The sequence below is a fragment of the Pteropus vampyrus genome, unplaced genomic scaffold, assembly GCF_000151845.1.
Source record: "Pteropus vampyrus isolate Shadow unplaced genomic scaffold, Pvam_2.0 Scaffold470, whole genome shotgun sequence".
NCBI lineage: Eukaryota > Metazoa > Chordata > Mammalia > Chiroptera > Pteropodidae > Pteropus > Pteropus vampyrus.
In genome coordinates, this window is record NW_011889251.1 from 618,245 (window position 1) to 638,075 (window position 19,831).

A 19,831-nucleotide genomic window follows, 5' to 3' on the forward strand; every position below is an offset into this window, starting at 1 on the left:
ACATCTGGGTGTCTAGTGCCTGCTTGCATGAAGGACTTGGCCCTTTGCAGCCTTAGCTCACTGGCATGCTGGTAGCTTTAATGTTCCTTTGGCCATGATGTGGACACCCAGAGCCATCCCTCAGGACCCTGTTGGTCACTGCTGCCCGACAAGTCAACATTGACAGGAGTGCCTGGAGATACACACCAGGGGCCAGTGGGGTGCCTGACTCCCCCCACCAGCTGCCATCTCCGATGCTTCAGCCTCATTTCAGAGGCTGCTGGCTTTGAAGTGCTCAGCCCAGTCAGGCGGGAAGCTGGAGCCAGTGTGGGGGCAGGGTAGGGCAGTCAGGAGGCCTCTTGCATCAGCTGGGGCAGCTAGGACCAGGCAGGCCTGTACTGGTCTACGTCCACAGCATAAACCTCTCCTTGCGTTGCAAGGAGGCAGGGGAGCTGGACCTTATCCCCTCCTGTTCCTGTGAGGTTGACTGGGGACGCTAAAAAGGAGACCTAAGCCAACGAGGGTGACAAAACCCTCAGTCTGACAGGGGAGGCCCAGCCTCAATCCTATGGGGAACCCAGACTTGGGAGACAGGGCCTCTGCCTTCAGGGAGTTTTCAGTCTGAAAAGCTGTAGCTTTTCTGAGCCTCAGTTTGCCCATCTAGGAAGTGGGATGATGGTCTAGTTTTCTGTGAAGGTTCTGGGAGTTACTACGGTAGAGAAGGACCAGGACTAACTAACATGGGCATATTACCCCATGCATAACTACAGCATTTAGGAGGATAATGATGATGATGGTGATAATGATGATAACAGATAGTATTTATTGAGCACTTATTGGGCCTCATTGAATGCTGAGTACATTCTTATCCAGTTATCTCATTTAATCTTTCTACAAAGTATGGAGGCAGCTACCATTATTATTGCCATATTATAAGTGAAGAAATAGAAGTTCACTGAGGTAGACTTGTCCAAGGTTGCACAGCCAGAGAGTGAGGAAGTGGGGGTTTGACCTTGCTCTGAAGGTTTCACAGCAGGCCCTGCAACTATAAAAGGATGCGAGTCTCAAGGTGGGAGCGTAGGGGTGAAACTCTACCATGGCCAGTAATGGCCCTGGTTCTGGGGTCCCTACCCTCTGAGCCTTACTCTGGTCTTGGTGGCAGTGGCTGAGGCATATCCATGGTGGCAATGATGTGTACTCTTCATCGAGGTGAACCTAGTGTCTGCCTCCACACTTGAATTTGGTCCTCACAGAAGCTCTGTGAGGTCAGCAGGGTGGGAATTATTTCTGTTTTGCAGATGAAGATGCCAAGACTCAGAGTGTGGAGTCAGTCTCCTATGCAAGTCAGAAGGGTGAGGCTGGTCTCAAATTCAAATCTCCTGACACCATGCAGATACTCTTTCTGCTGGAGGCAGGTAAGTGTCTTCAGGTCATTTCAGAACAAATCCTCTGTCTCCCCCTTCCCCTGCCTTGGGCTGCTGGAACTGTGACAGGGTTGGAACAGGGAAGGAGAGGATGCACATTCCCAAGAACCAACTCCCAATAGCAACAACAGTGTTGACAGTTGATGTGTACTGAACCCTCACTGGCAGGCACGGCACTTAAGTATGTTTTTGCAGTCTCAGAATTCTCAATACAGTGCTTTAGGTAGCCACTACCAGCCAGCATGAGTAGGCACAGGGAGTGCAGGGAGGAACAAGGGCAACGTTGGCGGGGGCAGATGCGAGATGATCGTGATAACTAACCTAGGAGAACAACTAGACTATAGGGACACAGGCACAGGGCCCCTTGTATCTTAACTGAGGAGCTAGGAAAGGTTTTTCAGAAGAAGTAATATTTAAGCTAAGGATTGAGAGTTCAATATGATTTAGCTAGGCAAAGAAAAAAAAGGGTGGTGGCGAAGAGTCCTAGGTTGAGGGAACAGCCTAGAACCACAGAGGCCTGAAGGTAGGAGGACAGCCTAGCTCAGGAACTTAAGGATGCTAAATGTGGTGGAGGGTGTGAGGTGAGAGGGGAAGGCAGGGCATCGATTCAAGGCACTGCAGGCGGGGATAAGAGGTCTGGTCTTGACCCTGTGGTATAGGGGCCCACTGACCCAGCTTCCTGTCCCCCCTCCACATGGTACTTTCCTATCTTCAAGACTCTCTCACATCAGTCAGACTCATCCAGTACCTCTGAGTAGGAGGCGGAACAGGGGTCACCATGCCCATTCTACAGAAAAAGAAACTGAGTCTCACAGGTTATAGGGTTGGTTCACTCTACCTGGCTGGTAAGCAAGGCTTTGGGCCTGGGCCCAGACCTTTTTAGGCTGGTACTGAGCTGAGGGCCTAGACTATTTGTAGAACATCAATGTGGGTTCTGGGGTGATGTATGGGGTAGTGTGGGAGCACAGTCTGATTTGGGGAAGTAGAGAGAGGATGAGGACTCCCCCTCCCCAAAGCTCCAAGCTGGAGAGGGCCGTCACCACATTCCTCTCACAATCCATCCCCAGTGGCTGGCTGGGGGTGAGTCAGCCTGGATGAAGTCACCTGCTTCCGCACAGCCTGTGCCCCCTGACCTGGGAGGCGCCTGCCAGGGGCACCAGCCGAGCCAGAGGACGGGCTGGGCAGCTCTCCAGGTTGCTCTGTCGCAGCTGATTTAGGGGGGCTGAAGGTGTCCGGAGCCATCAGAAGCAGCTGGGCGTCTGGGGCTGCAAGGCCCATAAGTCATGCCGCTGCCCGCCTTTCCCTGCAGTGGTCCCCGAGAGGTCTGTGATGAATCGCCAGGGACTGGGCTCATCAAAATCAGTTTATGCCAAAGTGAAATTAATTTCTGTCTCTCTGAGATGAGGTGTGGGAAAGAGAAGGGCAGCTCTAGAGGCAGGCCTGTGACAGCACTGCAGGGAGTGGGTGGGATCCTCCAGTGTGGCCATAGTGGTCCCTGGGCTAGAGGCCTTGTCCGTTCTACAGAGGGGGTGACGGAAGTTTCAAAGGAGCCTCCTAGTCTTGGAGACAAGAACCCAGATTTTTGTTCTTAATTAATTCTTTCTCCCCTCCCTTCCTTTCTTTTCCTTTTCTCTAAGTATTTATTGAGCACATGCTTTGTACCAGGCACCGTTCTATGGTGGGGACACAGTGATGCACAAGGCGAAGTCCTGCTTTCATAGAGCATACATTCTGGTTGGGTAAGACAGACAGACTGGTAATAGATAAATAAGAAAATACTATACAGAGAAGACAGCTAGGTGATAATTAAAACCGAGTAAGATGGTCAGAGAAAACTTCTCTGTGGGAGACAGGCATGCTGACCCTGGAGTTTCGAGCAGCTGGCTTTGACCCAAGAATCTGCTTTCATTCTTCTAGAGCCCCTGAGCTCCTTTGCAGTGAGGCATCAGCAGCTGGGTCAGTCCTTTCCCAGCCCTTCTTTACTTGAGCCCCTCTCTGTCAGGAGTCCTCTGTGGCTCTCCATGGCCTGGTAACAGTGACAGTCCTCAATTCTTGAATAATTACCTTAGCCTGGGCATAGTTCTGTGTGAATCCTCAGAACAACTCTGTTAGGCAGAAACTATTATTATTTCCATTTTAAAGATAAGGAAACTGAGGCTTGGAGAGGGGAATAGACTTTTCCAAGGTCCTACGGCTGATCAGCGGTGAAGACAGGAATCAAACTCACAGCCTCCCCTGTAGCCACATCCTTACTCTTACCTGCTCTTGACCCACTTTCCCATTATCCTGTGCTCCACAGGCTGACCCGACGGTCCCTTTGCTGCCCTTCAAACATGCCGCACAGGTCCCCACCTTAGAACCTTCTCATGTGCTCTTCCCTCCATCTGGAGTCTCCTGCCTCCCCATCTCTGTGTGTCAAAACCCTAACCATTCTTCATGGCTTTGTTCAGCTTCTTCCTCTTCCATGAAGTCATGTGCTTAATCCCCCAAACAAGGGATTGCCCTTATCTCTCACGCCCCACAGTTCTGTTTGGGCTCTGGGCCCTTGTCACACATATTTTCTGTGCCCAGGGATTGGAGTGTGACAGAATAGAATTTAGATTCAAATCTCGTTTTTGTCACATATTGGCTCTGTGATCTTGGGAGGGCAGCAACCTTCATAAGTCTCAGTTTCTTCATTTGTAAAGTGGGCCTATAGTGGGGAGCAAATAGATGATGAATTAGAAACACTTAGCATAGAGTCTAGTTAGCACTGAATAAATAGCAACTGTTGTTACATAGCCTCTCCCAGCCTCAGTTCTTCATCTGTAAAATGGATGGGGAAATACAGTAATTCAATGCTCTTTTGTAGAGTGGGCGTGAAAGATGACAAAGGATGTCCGAAGTGTCTGGCACACAGTCGATGTCCATTTAGAGAGGGCAGATCCAGGGGTTCATCACACACACATCTCATTACCTCACAGGCCCAGCCCAGGGCTTCGTGGCTTGGAGCATATTCCTTCAGTTGACTCAGGTGAGGTTACATTTCCGTGGGATATGGCCTCAGTCAGTCCAGTCAGCCTTTACGCCCAGCCTTGTGAAAGAGGGGGGCATAACGGGTGCCCACAAAAGCTCCATCATCATTATCATCATAATTAATTTTTTGATATGTGCAACTGGCATTTTCTTCGCTCTGTGTAAAGCACTTTTGGAAAACTTTGCTGTTTTTATTGATTTGTAACCTATTATTTAAGTACAAACAGCAGCTGCACATGCAGCTTTAAGCAAAAGTCCCCAGCTACCTTCCAAACAGACTGCTGCTGCCTGAAGTCCTTTCTGAGTAGAAATTTGGGAGCTCTCTCTGTCTAGCCACCCCCCACTCCTACCCTCCCTTGGTTTTGAAGCAAATTTTCTGTAAACTCTGCTTTTTAGTGACTGGGGGTGTAGTGGGGGAAGGGGAAGACCCCAGCTCCTTTTATAGAGGGAGGTGTCATCTTCAGTGGCCTCCACAGGAGAGACCAGGTCTGAACAGCATTAGCAGAAAGGTGGTGGTCTGAAGGGCCAAGTAGAGAAATCTCCTCTGAGGTCAGCAAGGAGAGGGCTGTCCTCACAAGGCCAGTGGGGCTTCTGTCCCTGAAGACCTGCAGCCTTTCCCACCCAACTTCAGAGTTGGAAAGACAGACCGAAGTTCCAGTGGACCCCATTTTGGGGCTATTTCTCTGCAGGAGGAGGTGCCTCCTACTTTAGAAGTACAGAGACAGCCGACAAGGGGCTGGGACTTGGTTGTGTTTCCTTTCTGGATGGCAACTGATGGAAATGGAGCCTCTCAAAGGAAGAAGCTCTGTCTTTCCAAAGTGTAACCCTTAAGTGTGAAGTCCCTGCAGTCTGTCTGGTCTCCTGGGTGTTCAGGTGTTCCACCAGTTGGGGTTGGAGCATTGGTTTGGAAAAACATTCAACAGGAGCTAGAGAAGCTGTCCAATAGTTTGGAAAATTGGATTTAAGAAGAGAGGGATGGGGCAGTAAACCCTAAGAAGGCTCTTTTTGGTTCATGGTGCCTGAAGATTCTAAGAGACCTTTGCCTGGAGAGACATGGAGACCTGGAAGCAGCTGGGCCTCCAGGTGTCTCTGTGGGGTCTGGTAGCCCCTCCTTCCCACCTCAGTTTTCCATGGCCTCATGTGCCCAGGGACAGCAGAGGCCTTGCAGTGAGTGATAAAGCAGATGATGCGTGGCCTCTGGAGGGGTGGGGTGAGAGCTCCTTGGGCCTTTCTGGACAGCCCCTGCCTCCTACCCACTTGGGTATTGGAAGTCTAGCCATCCTCATTGTGTGTAAGGTTATTTGGCCAACACTGTTTCTTGAGAATCCCTGTGGCTCAGGTTTGTGCTAGGGACTGTGCTCCTGGGTCCCCTAAAAATATATCCCTGTGGGAGCCCTCAAGGGGCTCACTATCAAGATAGGGATGCCAAACTAGTGGACAGCTGATTACATCTCAGGTCTGAGATTGGGGATGCTCATAGCAAAGACCCTTCATCTGGTCTGAGAGGCCAGGGAAGCCTGCCTGGAAGTGGCTTGCTGGGTTCCAGGGTCAGTCATGTGCCGCATAATGACATTTTGTATATACGGTGGTGGTCCCATAAAATTATAATGGAGTTGAAAATTTTCTATCGCCTAATGATGTTGCCATTGTAACGTCATAATGCAACACCTTATGTGTTTGTGGTGATACGGGTGTCAACAAACCTACTGTGCTGCCAGTCTTACAGAAGTACAGCACGTACAATTACAGTAGTAGGCTGTACCATCTAGGTTTGTGTAAGTGTGTTATGTTTGCCAGTGACAAAACTGCCCAAGGATGCATTTCTCAGAACCTATTTCCATCATTAAGCAGTGCACGAGTGGTTACAGCTTTACGACTTACAAGCTGTGTGACCTTGGAAGAGTATTTTAAACTCGCTGTGCTTTACTTTCCTCATCTTTAGAGTGGGAATAATAATAATACCTACTTCAAAGGGTTGTTGAGAGGATTTAATGAGTTAATACATGTAAATATCCCTTAGAACAGTGCCCACTACACAGTAAGTATTCTATACGTGTTAAATAAAAAATAAAAACAGCTACTACTTGGATAGGTAGAACTTGGCAAGCAGATGGATGGTCAAGAATGTCTTAGGCAAAGAGAACAAAGCCCTGGTTATGACAAAGTAGGCTTCTCCGAGGAACTCCTTTCTGTGTCACTGTGACTGGTAGCTACCCTGGTCTATGATTGGGGCTGGTAACTCTACCCCTCCTCCTCCACTGCCACAGCATGGTCTTGGGGCCAGAGATGCGACTGAGTCCATGCGTCTGGCCGTGCCCACTTACTTGCCTATTTCTCTGCCAGGCCTGCCATTGCCTGTGATCTGGGCGCCGGGCTGGGTGATGCTGGACATTCTTCTGTGGGCGTCTGGAGTTCTCTGTTTGGTGGGGCAGCCTAGGGGTCAGGAGTGATTTTTGGCCGAGGTGCCCTCCGAACAATGTCCTAAAGGAAAATGAAAATGTCCCCAGACAAGGAGAGGGGAGGGAACTCTAGACAGATGGAACAACCTGTGCAAATGTTGGGAGGGAGAGATTCAACTCAGAGAAGCAAATAAACCTTTGGCGGAGTTTAAGCTGTGGGCCTGGGAGCCTCTTTGGTCGGGTTTTTATCAGGCAGTTTGGATTGTCCTCGCCTTGCCCTCTTGCCTCGGTAGGGTTGGTGGCCTAAGAGGTTAAAGTCCAGTCTTGCTCCAGGGCCAACCCAGGAACTGGGGGTAGGGGCCAGTTGCCCTGGTCGCTCCCTCCCACTCCAGAGCTGGGAGGGTTTGGCAAAGCAACAAGGCAGCCTTTGTGTCCCTCTGTGGGTCTAGGCACGTCTGGCCCAGCCTAGGCGGCTGCTGGTTTCAGTGCCCTGTGATCCAGGCCAGGCGGTGCAGGGCGGGGCAGGCACTGCATCCTCAGGGTCCCCAGTGTGGCTGTCTTGTATCTCCTGTACCCTCACCAGAGCTCCCCAGGTGGGGATGCCTGTGCCAGGAGTATGTGGGGATGTGGGGGGCTGGTGGTGTGGACCCGGAGAGGTGGTGGGAGGGTGGGAGCCTGTGCCTTTGAAGGCTCCTGTGTGCCACAGCATGTGCCTGAGGGTTCCCCCAGTGTGAGTCTGCATTGGGGTGAGGATGTGCTTCGGGGTGTGAGGATCTGGGCTGGAGCACATGAGCAGCCCCCAGCCTGCTCAGAACAGAGCACTGCTGTCTCTCTGTGCAGCGCCAACAACGAGGCCTCTCTCTTGGCGCATAATGTCCCCTCTGTATTGTCTGCTACACAGTGGTGACGATAATTTTAAGGCCCAAATCCTTTTCGTAGGTGGTGGGGGGAGGATGGAGGCCGTCTGGGAAGGGCCAGAGCTCCTGGGCTGGGTTTCAGCCCTGCGTGCGGGGAGGCCTGTCGTGTGTTTGGGGCCTCCCCCTACATACCACCCCTACACGAGCAGCAGAGAGAAGTTGGGGACTCCCATAAGCTTCTGCCAGACCCCCACCCTGAAGTCACGTGGCCCCACCTCACTCCAAGTCCCTCCCCGCAATCCCAGCCCAGATTTCAAGGCCTGGGGGCCAGGACCTCCTCAAACGAACCAGCTCTGGTAGCTCCTTTTGGTCACTGCCTAGCTCTGCTAATGCAGATATTTCTTCATGTCTACACCTAGTCTTTCCCGCTGTGGAAGCACTGGACCAGCAGTTGTCAACCTTTGTTCTCAGGACTCTGTTATGGGCTTTATAATTATTGAGGACCCCAAAGAGTTTTGTTTGTGTGGGTTATAGCTATCGAGATTTACTATATTAGAAATTAAAACTGAGAAAATTAAAAATATATATTCATTCATTTAAAAATAGCTAATAATTCCATTACATGTGAACATAGATACTATATTTTTATGAAAAATAACTTTGTTTTCTGGAACAAAACAAAATTAGCAGGAAGAGTGGCATTGTTTTGACATTTTTACAAATCTTATTAGTATCTGGCTGAATAGAGCAAACAGCCCCCTTGGGGTTGCATTCTGAGATCTGCTTTGGCTTCAATCTGTTGTGATATATTTGGCTTTATTTTTTATTGTTGAAGTATATAAAGAAAATCTGGCCCCACACAGCTTTCTGGTGGGAAAAGTGAAGAGTATTTTCATAGCTTTTTCAGATAATTTGATACTACACCAAAACTTGACACGTGGTAGTTTCTTAAAGTTCAGTTACCAAGTAGAATCTGAAACCCTACCAATGAACTTTTCATATTCTGTTACATTAAATTCTATTTGTCTAGCTCCCACTTTGAATGGATCTTTTGCCCATGCATGATTTTTTTTTTTTAATCCATGCATGATTTTTATAATGTCAAGTACTGGTCATTTAGAAAACATTAGTTCACTGAGTTATACAGATCTCTCAAATGTTAACACGTTTCATTATATAATCATATCTGATATTACCAATTTTATTAGAAATGTACCAAGAAGCTGTCAAGCTTATTTTGACCTATACAAGTATTCTAAAATTCAGATTTTCACATTAAAAAAAATCCAGAATTATATCATTGGGAATAAATACTAGTTGTTTTCCTTGATGTGACAGGCTTACTTGATTATTTTTGAGTGTATCTCTGCCAGATAGCCAAATCTAAAGTCTGTCAGTCTTTCTGGTCAAGTAAAAATGGTGTCACATTAAAAAACCAGCTAGTTCAGCTCATAACTCAAACAACTGCACAAGTGCTTTTCTTTGAGGCAAAAATCATACTTTGATATGTTACAGAAGTGCTTTATGAGAATTTCCCATATCATCATATACAATGTTAAATTAATGTGTATGCAAGATTTAGTAAAATTACTAATTTTGCTGTTTCACTTCAACAAGGACATTCTTAAGTGACACATGCTTTTTTTTTTTTTTTTTAAATGGAAGCTCTTGACAGTGACAAACACAAAGACTCCTAGTAGAGTTTGGTGTCACTGCTTCGATTTGTGCTAAGGCACCAACAATTTCACCCAGTACTGCTTTTGTACCAAAATGCAAATCTCAACACAGTAAAAACATCAAATAATGTCTTAATATTATTAGTAAAATAATGTTAACCTCACCTACCCCTGAGAAAGACTTGGAGAGTCCCAGAGGTGCGTGGACCCTGCTTCAAGAACCCCTGTGCTAGGTTATTCTGCCTCATACTGTGCTTAGTGGTGATGGGCCAGTGTCTTACATATTTCACTGATTTGGACACTGAGGCCCGGAAAAACTCCACTTGAGTCCTCCTTTCTTATTCCAGTACCACAGTGAGAATTTTTTTTCCTGGCAAGAGATTAGGAAGGCTTCTCAGGGGAGGTGGCATTGAATTGATGGATGAGCAGTACGCGAAAAAGCGAGGGTGGGGCCTGGGAGTGCATTCTTGGTGAAGGGAAAAGCACTGGTAAAGGCCAAGGGAAGAGAACACAGAACAAGGCCAAATAACTAAGGGCCTGGAGTGCTAGCCCGAGGGCAATGGGTGCCACAGAGCAGTGTTGACAAAGAAGGTGATGGATGAGATGTGCCCAGAGACAGAGGGCCAGAGAAGAGGGCCCTGGCCCTTCACCAGGAGGCCTTCCCAACCCGGCTAACCTCAGAGCTGTGTCCTTAGGGTGATTTTGACATGACCATGACATGACCACCTTTTATGACCAGGGTAGCAGAGTGTGGTCTGCTGTCCAGAGCCACCTGCTGAAAAGTGTCTCCACAGGTTTCTGCACTGACAGACGGCTTCTCTTTCCCTTTGTATTGGCTTTTGTGGTGACAGTGACTAGCCTCACCCAGTTTCTTGTGCCACACATGAATGTGAAGGTAATGGGCAGAGAGGTACACGAGGGGAGAGACTGGTAGTGGTAGCATGTCAGTATGTGATGAGGGCCTGGGCCCAAGTCCTGTGAAAGTGGGGACTACAGAGCTGACCCTGAGAAGGAGCTGCCTTCTCGCTCCACCCCAGGCCTTACCTGCCCTTCTCCTCTTCCAATTGCCTTGTGTCCCTGCTGTATTCGTCCCCTCCTCCCACGCTGCTGGGACTCAGCTTCTGACCAGGTCGTATATGGGGAGACAGACCTCAGTTTCTGTGCAACACAGGCCTCTCCACCCTACTGTGGACATCAGTGCTTCCAGGTTGGGTATCTGGGCCTGTGTGTGTGCCACACACGTGTTCATGGCTGTGCTATGTGACTGTGTGGGTACATCTTGGGCCATGTGTGTTTATGATTGTGGAGCATGATGTGCTCTGCAATGTGGATGTCTGTGAGCTTATATACCCTGCTGTGCCCCTTGAGTCATGTGTATTTTTGTATTTGTGCCTTAAGCTGGGTGGTGTATATTTGTATATATAGTTTTGTAGATCTTTTGAGGATGTTAGTGTCATTATGGTGGGTATGTGTTTTTGTATGATGGTTTGTCAGTATATATCTTGGCCCAGCTCCAGGAAAACGCCCTCTGAGGTGTGTGTAGGGGGTCAGGGATTGAGTCAGGATAGGAAGCCCATAGCCAGGAGGTCTGACTGGGACAAGACATGTCCTCACCTGCCCAGAGAGTACTACAAGCCCTCAAAGAGCCCCTGTCCAGCTTTACCACTCCTGGCCTGTCAGGATGGGTGGTTGGAAAGAGGGTCCAAGGGAACCAAAACAACCTCAGCCCACCTCCCACACCTTGCTGGCACTTGAGCCTAGTAGTGGCAGCTCCAGTGCCCTGGGCCTATCCTCCTAAGGCTCCGAGTACTTTGTGTGGTGGAGGTTGGACAGGGGCCAGAGACACAGCTCAGTTTGGCTCTTATGGCCAACTTCAGCTTGTAGTAGACCACAGAGGCAGGGCTGGCCCCAGGCCTTGTTGAGGCTGGGGCTACTTGGAGGACCAGCCCCACCAAGCCAGGCCTTATGTTAAGTTCATTACACGTGTCATTCATTCAAATATTTATTGAGCATGTGCTCTGTTCCAGGTCTTGCTTTAGGTGCTGGGATGTAACAGTCAGTCACCTTACCAAATTAGTGGAGGAGAGGGGATACTGCTGTTGTGCGTTTCATAGATGAAGAAACAGATCCCAAAGTCACAGCCAAGCTGAGATTCGAAATCAAGCCTGTCTCATGCCAAAGCACCCCGCCCTCTGCCCTTGATACTCACAATTATAGCCTACATGCCTATTGAGGTAGGACCAGCAGGGCGAGGGGGCGGGCAGTCAAGCTTGGCTAGCCTGGTACCCCAGGCTATTGACTGATGCAGGAGAGTGGATATAGCAACTAAATAGCTCCTAGTTGCTCTGCAGGGAAGGTGGGTTGTCTGGGGTGGTCCCCTAGAGGCTGCACATGGAGGTGGTCAGGTATGGGAAGGGAGTGGTGGGTGTACCTTGTGTCTCCAAGGTGCACTGGGATCCAAGGGAACACCTCCTGTCTGGCTGTGTGATGTGGGATGGGCCCCTGCTTCACTGTGAGCCTCAGCTTCCTCATCTGTAAAATGGGCACAATAATTGCCCTCTCCCAGTGGTACAATGCTCATGGCATAGTACCTGCGTGCAGTAGGGCAACTGGGGGGATGGGACAGAGCTGAAAGTTGGCAGATCCTCCCCAGGGCTTTCTGTTCAGCCCCGGGAAATGGGTGGCAGGTAGGGAGGAGGAGGAGGAGCAGATGTGCCTGCGTCTCACAAGAGCAGCCGCATTTAGCCACGGAGTCAGGATTGAAATATTCCTGAGGGAGAAGAACCCTGAGGCTTCAGGGCGGCAACAGCTCGTCAGTGGGGAGTGGGGAAGGGATGTTGTCACCATCTGCCTCGTGTCTGTCTGCGACTAAAATAATACTGGGGTGAGACTCGCCGCAGGCACGGACCCAGCCGCAAGGTTCCCTGCGAGAGGGAGGGGCTGGGGTGCTGGGAGGCTTGTGGGGGGCTCTGCTTCCTGCGTGCAGGGTTAGGGGATCCCCAGACCAGGCTGGGGTCTGCTCCAGAGGGGAGACCAAACAGTAGCTAAGATCCCAGGAAAGCAGGGCAACAACAGAAACACAACAAGAGGGACAGACAAATTGCCTGATTCAGCTTCCATGAGCTGATCCCGAATATAGGAACCAGAAAACGTAGCAAGAAGCTATTTTAATTTCAGCCGACGTATAAATTTTGGGCCTATGGTTTACTGTGGTTTTTATTTTGAATTAAATATGGAGGATGCACCATCATCTCAGAGCTCAGAGCTCTGGGGATGGAGTGCCCGCATTTCCCACTGGGAACAGTAGTCACGTGCCAACTACCTCTAAGTGTTGACACCCCTGGGCCTGGGCAGGTGCCCCTTCTGATTGAGACCTGGCTGGGAGCCTGATGCTTGGCCTCTGGGAGGTGAAGCAGTCACGTCTGTTCTTTTGCTGTGGGTCTCACCAGGCACGAGCTGTTGGATATTTTTATTTTTGCAGAGAGAACAGACCCATGACCTCAGCAGTTTATTTTAACTGCAGAAGTACCCTAACTGCTGGTTGCTGTGTGCTGACATGGTGCAGGGCTGTCAGTTCAGCAGGCAGCATGTGAACACCTACTATGTGCAGGCCCTGAGCTGGGACAGGCTGGGCCAACTCTTAGCATACAAGACCAGCCACCTGGGTGCAAGGGAGGGTGATGGGGAGGTCAATACATTGGTGCAGGGTATGGCAGGAGACCACGGCTATCATCCTGGAGGAGGTGGCAGATGTAATCAGCCTTGAAAAGAAGACAGGAGGTGACAGCAAAGGAGAATGGGGAAGATGCCCCAGGCAGAGGGAACTGCGCATACATAGCTCACCTCATAGTTGCTATCTCTTTGCAGCAAGGGTATCTGTATTTCAATCTTAGGTTCAGTGCGGATCCCTTTCTGCAGACCAGACCCTATGCTAACTGTTTTACCTGTGCTTTCCCAGTCAGTCCTTACCAATATCCCATGAAGTTGGTCTGCTTAGCGCCCATCTTACAGATGAGGAAACCGAGGCTCAGAACTAGCAACTTGAGTAAGTGGTAGAGGCATGGCCTTGGGTCACTGTGTGCCACTCTTGCACAATGCCCTCCTTCAGTGGACAGCAACTGAGCATCTGCTGTGTGAAGACCCTGAGCCAGGGTGCTTCCTGGATGTAGATCTCAGCAGCACACTCCAGAGTATCCTCAGATGGCTGGGGTCTCTTATCTACATCTGGGCAGAGTGGCCAAAAAGACCTCTCTCCAGGGTGTGTGTGTGTATATAGGGGAGAGGGATGTAGGTAGGAGCCTGGAAAGCTCTGCTTTACAACCTTGAGAAAATCTCTTCCTCTTCTGAGCCTCAGTTTTCTTATCTATAAAATGGGCTACAGTATGTGCTGTGCAGGCCTCTGGTGAGGATTAAATTTTGAAAGCCTGTGTGAGTAGTCCTCTATGAATTCACTGAGCCCCCAATCAGGGCTGATTCTCCTCAAAACACTGGGAGAGTGATCTTCCCGGAACAATCCAGCCACCAAGCTTTCCTTGTAGCTGACAGGCCCCCTGCCACCACAGCAGCCACCACCCTAAATTATTCAGGACCCTCTTTGCCTCTGTGACAGCCCCTCCTCTTCCCCTGCACACCAGGCTGTTGGCCCCAGCCTCTGAGCCTCTGCCAGGTCTCTGCTGACCTTGGAACCCCAGAAATTCAGCCTGTTAAGGTGGGGCTGTGAGTGTGAGAGAGTGACAGTGAATGAGAGCACGAGTGTGAGTGTGCATGACAGTGTGTAAATGTGTGAGTGTAACTGAGGGTGTGAAATGTGGCTATATGAGTGTGAAAGTGTGTGAATATGACTGGGAGTGACAGTGTGAGTGTGTGTGATGGTGTGAATGTGAGCGTTAGCATATGTATGAATGTGTGTGAGTTTGTGTGAAGATTAGTGTGTGAGTGACAGCATATGTGTGAGTGTGATATACTGTGTGTGAGTGAGGATAGGAGTGTACCTGGAGCCTGGGCCCTTCTTAGGGGAGAGAAGCCAGGCTCAGAGAGAGGATCCCTCTGTTCAAGAGTATACTGTGATCTGGGAGTCAGATTCCAGCCTGAGGAGGGAGGGGGTTCGCTCACCTCTACTTCCAGAGTCCCTTAGGGTTGGGTACAGGGAAGGAGGCAGAGGTCTGTGAAGAGGGTATGGTAGTATTTGGTTCATAGACAGGACCTAGAGTCTGCTACCCTGCAAGGGTCAGGCCACTGCCAGACTATTCCTGGTGTGTCTTATTTCCTTGTGCATTGAGACCCTCAGAGGAGAGGCAATGGCCTCCTACTAGTCTGTTTGCTCCCCTGAGGCTGGGAGAGCTGAGAGCCCCTGTGGTGGGAGGTTGGGACCGTTCTCTTGGATCTGTGGCCAGGTGGCAGCCCCCCAAGGTCTTAGGAGGGTTGAGGAGAGGGTGGGAGTCCGCTGACACTCTTGCTGGAGGGCCCCCACCCATAGACAGGAAGGACAGAGCAGACCTCTGTCTACTTGGCCTTCCAGGCCTCTGTGGCAACCCCTCCCTTCGTATTGCTAACCAAACCTACCCACACACTGGTCCTGCTTGTAGGGTCACTGTTTGGTGTGTGGAAAGATGGAGTAGCCAGGGGGTGGGATGGGATTTAGGAACTGGGAGCCAGCAGTGTGTGGAGGTTGCGGGGTAGACTATGGTGTGAGTGGTGAGGTCTGTGTGTTTGTGTGAGGATGTGGGTGACTAAGTTTACATTTGTATCTGTGAGTTTGTATGTGTACCAGCAATATACGTGTGACTGTGCTTGTGTTTATCTGCAAGTGTGTGTGTGAGTACCTGTTGGTGTGACTAGATGAGCATGTGCAGTCTGTATTTTAGAGCGTATGTGTGTAGAGAAGCATGCTGTTTGTGTGAGGAGGGTGAGAGATGATTGATGGGAGGGACATGTTGGGTGCCATACTCAGCCCTACAGCCTCATTCTTCTTCAGGCCTTCTTGGCATGGCCTGACAGCCTGTCTGACTATGCTGGGACCATGCTGCTGGGAGTGTAATTGCCTGGCTATGGCTGGCACAACCTCAAAGCCCTATGAGAGGAGAGCTTCAGGTAGCGGAGGTGAGGCAGGGTGAGAGACCTGGTTGTTGAAGGGGACACAAAGAACTGGGAACAGAGTGAGAGTTGCTGGAGCCTGATGCCTGGGTCCAAGTCCCAGCTCTTCTACTCACTGAAGTGAGCTGGGCAAGTCATTTTCCTCTCTGAGCCTCAGTTTCCTCATTAGAGCAGTGTGGATTATCATGGTCGTGACACCTTGGGGTGCAGAGCCTGCACACTGAGCATTACTCAGCAAACACCCTATGAGCTTGCCTTCTCTTGGGTCTGGGAAGTTGACCAGTTGGGGGCTTGGACACTGGCCTGCTAGAGGCAGTGGAAATGCCTCTTCCTCCCCTTGCCCGGGGCCCAAAAGGCCTGACTTGTCCCTGCCGCACCTCTCCCATTAGAGGGATATGTGTGTACAGACATGTAGAAGGCTCACCGGAGCATAAGTTAACAGGTTATTCTGTCCATCCCCTTGAATTCTGGGAGGGTCAGCCCCCAGCCCAGGGAGTGTTTTCCATTCCTCTACTGCTCCCATGGTCAGAAGCAGGAGTGGAGCAAGTCCTGCCTGTCTCCATTCTGGCCTCGCTTTCTCCCTCTATAGAGTGAGGCAGGTAGGGTGCACTTGGTGGGAGTTCTGCTGCCAGGTCCTCAGAGTTGGCTAGCTCCCCTAGTACCCCGCACCCGCTCGCCTACAGAGCTGCGGCCTGGGCAGCTGTCCGGCTGAGTGGGTTAGCAACACAAGACAGATGGCGAGGGATTATCTCAGCTTCTCAGAGTGCAATGGCGGCAGCAGTGAGGGTGGGGGTGGGGGAGGCTCACACCCTCCCTATGTGTGTATACATACACACACACAAACGCATGCATGTACACGCAGCTCCCCACTGCTGCCCCAGCCCCAGCCCCAGCCCAGCCTATTTATGAGGGGGGCAAGGAGGCAGGAAGAGAGATTCTGAGAAGTGGTGAGAACCGTGGGACTTGGCAATCTTGTTCCTGTCCACCTCGACTCCTGGACCACAGGCTGAACCAGCTGGGCCGCTAAGAAGGCTCTCCCAGGCTCCTCCTGGACTCTACCCCTTCTTCTAGGGTTTCTCTGCAGCTACTTCCACTGAGAATGGTGTGTGCAGGAGAGCATGTGCTTAGAGTGAAGCTTGAGGCTCAGAGATGTGTGAATTGCACCCAAAGTCACACAGCAAGTTTGGCATATCAGTAGGCTCAGCTCTGGGGTTCAGCAGGTGGCAGAGTCTCAGATATCTTGGCACTGGTATAGGGCCCCTAGGTCTTCTGCAAACAAGGTGTATTTGCCCCAGCACTTGATGCTGCTGCTCAAGGTCCCACGGGGGTATGTACATAACTTGTCACAGGAGCAGCTGTATGCACACAGGACTCAGGCATCACCTCTCCTTCACATATGTTTCAAGTTCTGGATGAAGGCTATTTGGAGTTGAGCGACAGAGCTGGGTCTCCACGCTATGTCACTAAGAAAGAATTGGGGTGTGGTTAGAGCCCCATAGAGTGAATTCTCTCACCTGTTCCCCAATTCGTCATACACAGATGATTGGAGGGGCTTTCTCTCCAGCTTCAGCCACAGACTCAGCACCACCCCCCATCCTCACTTAGATTCCCTCTCCTCTTGCCAGGCCTGAGTCATCTGTACTGCACCCTGGGGAGGGGTGTAGGCCGGAAAGTAGGCCAGATTTGAAAATGGCAACCCCATAGGACCCTTTTCCTAGCATGAGCCGGAGAGGGAGGACAGGGTGGAGCCCCCATCACAGAAATTGGTTCTTCACTCATAGCTGCCAATGTCCAGACCTCTCCTCCCTCCCCAAGAGTGACTCACTCCTGCTGAACCCTAGAGTGGGGACTAGGGGCAGTGCAAGGCTGCTGGGGTGGCCTGGCCTCCCTCTGCATGTAGTAAACCCATTCTTCTAGGCTCCTGAGGCATCAACTTGTCACTGGGCTCCCTTGTATTCTTGTGTGCCTGTCTAGGACTCATGGTCATGCTGACCTGGCAGCCAGCTGGGGAACCAATTGGGCCTACCTTCGAAGCTGCATCATTTGCACGCTTGCAGAACTTGGTGAACACCACCATGTTCTTGTCACAGGTGAGACTCTGTGAACCGCAGACTTCCCATCCCCAAGCCAGGCCAGCCCCTGTCTCCTCCCAGACTCCAGTCCAAAATGACCCCTGACCATACACACATCTGGATGGTGTATACTAGCCCCTACTTCAGGCCAAGCGCTACCTCTCACGTTAGTCATCTGTATTGTGAAGGTTGGGGAGACCATGTCTAAGCTCCCATCTTCTTTCAGAGTTTGGCCTGGGTGGGGGGGCCTTCATGAATATGAGAGATCTGAGGAGGGTTCCCCCTCACTCTCACCATTGGGACTTTTCGTCTTAAGGTTTCAAAGAAACATTCTAAAGAGGCACGGTGAGAGCCAATCAGAGAGCCCATGTAAATGAGGGCTCGCTGATTGGCTATCTCTTTCACGCCCTTTACGAAACTTCAACTTCATCAACTCAGCAAAGATTTTTTCCTCCGGCCTCTAGCGCCAGGCAGGAGGCGGGGCCGGGGTCACTCGGACCATTCCCCTGCCGCAGGCTGCCTGGCCCGCCAAGTCTGGCGGTTTAGGGACAGGCGTGGGCGAGTGCGTCGCTCGCTCGGGCGCGGGCTCTCGGGGATTTATTCCGGCACAGAATCCCCGCGGGGGCGGCTCAGGAAGTGAGCCCCCTCCCCTTCTTTGTCGGACCGCTGCAGAGCGGACTGCAGGCCGCGGGTATCGAGCTTGGCTGGGCCGGATCGATATCTGCCCGCTGGACTGATGCGCCAGAGAGTCGGCTCGACAGGGCGGGTTCTGCGGCAGAGTGATGGCCCTGCAGACCCCCGCACCACCCCCACCTCATCCCCTTCACCGGCACTCCCGGGGAAACAGAGGCGAGGAAGTGCGTTGGGATTGAGGGCACGGCCTGGGGCGGCGACATTCCCGTGTACTGGGCCGTGCGTGACCCTCATGGTGGGGGCGAAGGTAGACCCGGCTGCGCCCTGCTTCCCAGCCTCCGTTTGTTTCCCACCTCCCCATGGTTGCCACGCAGTTCGACGTCGTCTCTACCTTGTGCCTGTATCTCGTCCCCTCGTCCTTTCCTTCGCATTCCTCCCACTCTGTGTCTCCTCTGCCTCTGAGGTCCCTCCCTCCTCTCGGTGTGGGTGTCTCTGTGTCTATCTCTACATCTCTGTCTCCATTTCTTTCCCTGCCTTTCTCTGTCTCTAGCTGTCTCTGTCCCTCGGTCTCAGCTTAGGTCTCTCCTGCTTCTTGCTCGTTTTTGCTTTTCTCTCTTTGTCTATCTGGCTCTCTCTGCTCTCCCTCCCCTCAACCCCCCACCCCCACCCCAACACACACACACACCTCAGAGTCCTGTTTACGACATCCCCAGGGCTGGCTGGCAGGTGGGCGGGGCTGCAGCAGAGAGGGGTGAGGGAGAGAGACGCAGCCTTCCCCCCCCCCCAGCTGTTAACCTTCACGCTTCAGGCCTCTGCGGATGGCAGAGGAGGGGGAAAGCCCAGATGCCAGCTTGGCGGAGGTGACCAGGAGGGGGCTGGGGGCTGCCCCTCCCTCAGGGCTCGTCTCTGGGGAGATCTGGGGCCGGAAGGCGTGCGACAGAGGGCGCCTCCGGCAGAGAGAGGCTATTGGCGGATGAGTGGCCTCCCAAAGGCTTTTGCTGGCCGGGCAAGTGCCCAAAGGAGCCTCTGAGCGGGGGCCCGCCCTGCCCGCGGCCGAGCCGGACGTGGGGGCCGGCGTGAGAATCCCGCCCATCTGTAAGCCGGCCTCACGCCGTCAGACCCAATTTATCTCGCCGCCAAAGTTTCACAGCCATCTGCTCGAGTGGAACGGCTTCCAGCGCTGGCCCCACCGGGCCCCCCAGCCAGCGCGGGGATGTTTTCCAATACGGCAGTATCGCAGTCCCCCCACCCCAAAGCAAGGAGGGGGTGTGGGGAGAGGCGGCAGAGCGCGGTGCGTGGGGCTGGCAGGCAGCCCTCTCCGGCAAGCGAGCCGACCCTGAATTTTAAGCGATTGATCAGGAAGCGCAGGCCGTTCCCATCACTTAGAGCAGCCAAATGCGACGGCGGCAGGGATTTCAAGGGGCCTTTGCGGAGGCGGTAATGAGGTCACCGTCACCGCGCCTGCCCGCGGGCAGGAGGGGGCGAAGGCCTGCGGGTACACGTGTGTACACAGGCCTGTGAACATAGCCACACCTGTATCCACGTGATCCCCGGGGCCCCAGCACTGACCGAGGGAAACAAGGCATTTGGATATGAGCTCATCACTGTCTTACCCCGCTTCCCCCCGCCCTGCTCCCCCCCCCCCCCCCCCCCCCCCCCCCCCCTCCGGCGGGGTCAGACCAA

The 19,831-nt window shown here is 51.9% G+C and overlaps 1 protein-coding gene across 1 annotated transcript in view; it reads left to right on the top strand.

Moving 5' to 3' along the window:
• Window positions 1-19,831, top strand: part of PSD2 (pleckstrin and Sec7 domain containing 2) — a 117,489-nt gene that overhangs the window by 19,775 nt on the left and 77,883 nt on the right. The window contains exon 2 of the mRNA XM_023524507.1: window positions 1,278-1,394. The gene's annotated coding sequence lies outside the window, so the exon portion shown is untranslated. The remainder of the gene's footprint in view (window positions 1-1,277; window positions 1,395-19,831) is intronic.